The following is a 2,892-nucleotide window of genomic DNA, read 5'->3' on the forward strand; positions in this document are numbered from 1 at the left end:
GTAAAATTATGGACCTAATAAGACCTATATCAAAATCTGGACCGATTTCAACAAACCTTAACACACGTCATTCTAGACTTATTTCAGTTCACCATGCCAAAATTCGTGCAAATCGAATCGAATCTGTGAGCTATATCTAAAACAGAACCGATTTTCACGAAACTAAGCACATGTCAGTACGCTATACCAAAATTCGTACAAATCTAATGATTTTCAGGGACTTTGGTGCACCATTTACCTAAAATCGGGCGAAACTATATATGAGAGCTATATCTAAATCTGAACCGATTTTCACGAAACTTATCACACGTCATTCTACATATAATTCAGTACGCTATACCAAAATTCGTGCAAATCTAATGATTTTCAGGGACTTTGGTGCACCATTGACCTAAAATCGGGCGAAACTATGTATGGGAGCTATATCTAAATCTGAACCGATTTTCACGAAACTTAGCACACATCAATCTAGACTTAATTCACCCTTCACCACAGTGTGGGTATAATGATGTGTGTTAAGTTTCGTGAAAATCGGTCCAGATTTATATATAGCACCTATATCATGGACGTACGCAGGAAATGATTTTTTTTCACAGTAAATTTATGTTGGCAACAGCGAATTTTTTCATTTTGTACTACCGGTTTTGACTATATGTACTAAGTTTCGTTGAAATCGGTTCAGATTTAGATATAAGTTCCACATATATATTTTCGTCGGATTTTAGGTAAATGGTGCACCAAACTCCTAATGTTTGTCCGATTTACACGACATTTTGCTCAACATATCAAATTGAGACTACAGATGCAGACATAGCTTCCATATTATTCAAGCGGGTGTCTGATGGGGATTTAAATTTGAACAGTGCGGCATACCCAATAGCGTGTATCAAGTGTGCTATAATCGATTTAAATAATTTTTCCCATTGTTCGAAAACGACTCTAAATATTACCGAATGAAATGAAATTTGGCATAGGTTGCAGAAAGGCATGTGTATGGATTGATGTTAGTCGTTTCACTTATAGATATAGATCACATATTTAAATTCGTTCAATTTCAATTGAAATTGTTAGGAAAGAAAGGTCGGTCCAGCCCGGCTTTACTACTTTCCTTGCTGGTTTTATTTTTATTTCTTAGAAAAGTAGTCATAAATTTGATTGCCCTCCCAACAAACTCTTTCCTCTTTTCCTTTAAGCTCAATTAATTTAACATCCAGTCCAAGAACTCACAAATTTTAAATATAACTATTTTTTTTCTCAAAATTTACTTAACTAATTAACTATTAGCAGTTGTTTAAAAGGAGACGACAACTCTGAATTTCATTTAAATAAGTCCCGTCCAACCGAAGTAAATAAAAAACTCGAAATGCCAAAACCATGAATCCATTTAATGGCTACTGGAGAGTAGCCAACCAACCAACCGAACGGAAGTAAAAATCAATTACCAAGAAACTGCAGTATATCAATAGTAATCTAGCCCCACTTCAATAGCAGGACATTACTCGAGGACAGACATGGCAATGCAAATGCCAATAATAACATTCTGGTGTTTGTTGTTGGACTTCTTAAATTTAAATCTAGATGTTCACGGTCACAATTATTGAGCAGGCCAGCATAAGTAACAATTGAAATTCGTTGGTCCAACAAGGTTGCGACTACCAACATATTTCTATCACTGAAACAGAAAACACCCTTCATTCTTATCTGATGCTTTCGCCCCATAGATTGTTGCTATAATTCAGGCAATTGATTTATATTCGCATAGTATGCGTGTGGCTTCGCCAATGCCATGGAATTTTTAACATTGTTTTAACAGTTCTTCCCTCTCGTTTTTCTGGTCCGCATGAAAAATCATTACCGAAAGCCAATGCGCATTACCGCTGCATTAAAAGTGGCAGACCACTATAACCAAAAACGTTCTTTTTCAACTGCATTGCATAAATATTCAGACGTCCATATTGGCCATACGCGAGCACACACACAGACGCAAATAGCTATTGTCGTTGCGAATGTGTGTGTGTGTGTGCGTTTGCATTGTAGTAACATATGTTAGTGTGAGTACATTTCATGTTTGAATACATAGATAGTTGCACATTTAAACATACGTTTCCAATATCTATATGGAATTCATTTCTTTTTTTTTTTGCAATCGATGATCATGTCTGTAATGCGAAATTTATGGGAGTAATTGTGGACGACGAATGTGTCTCAGCCAATCTGCTGAAGGGAGATTATATAACATTTCCCCTAGTTACAGTGAACAAACCACCGTCCAATTTCCAAGTTGGTTGGGGTAAATTATGCAAATTGAGTACTCAATGTTTCCAGCAACATTTAATGAATGAAAAAATTTAGAAAAAAATATAAAAAGATTTTTAAAAATTTAAAGACATTGAATTTCAATTGCGATTGTTGTGATTGGGTAGGTAAAACGTAATATTAATTTGTTAAGAAATATTTGAGTTTATATAGAACAAGTGTCAAGATGGTTTTCGTTTTATAACTCAGGTTTATATAAAAATTAAACAATAAATAATTTAAGGTGGCATGCTTCAGCTTAAATCTCGTTCAACTCGCAACGAAGACAACTCTTAACTCTATTGTTGGTACTGAACGTAAAAACCAGGAAGGAAAGAAGTAAAGTCGGACGGGGCCGACTGTATGATAACCTTCACCACTTTGGGTATATTCAACAGATGAATCCTAACAGACGTCGCATTTTTAAAGGACCAGTAAAATGAAATTGCAATCGATACTAAATTTTTCATTTGGTCGGATAGAGAAGCAATATCTAAATCTGAACCGATTTCAGGAAACTTAAAATGAAATTGCAACCGATACTAAATTTTTCATTTGGTCGGATATAGAAGCTATATCTAAATCTGAACCGATTTC

Source organism: Musca vetustissima, unplaced genomic scaffold (assembly GCF_032173495.1).
Source record: "Musca vetustissima isolate MV318-11 ecotype Yass unplaced genomic scaffold, APGP_CSIRO_Mvet_v1 utg156630, whole genome shotgun sequence".
Lineage (NCBI taxonomy): Eukaryota > Metazoa > Arthropoda > Insecta > Diptera > Muscidae > Musca > Musca vetustissima.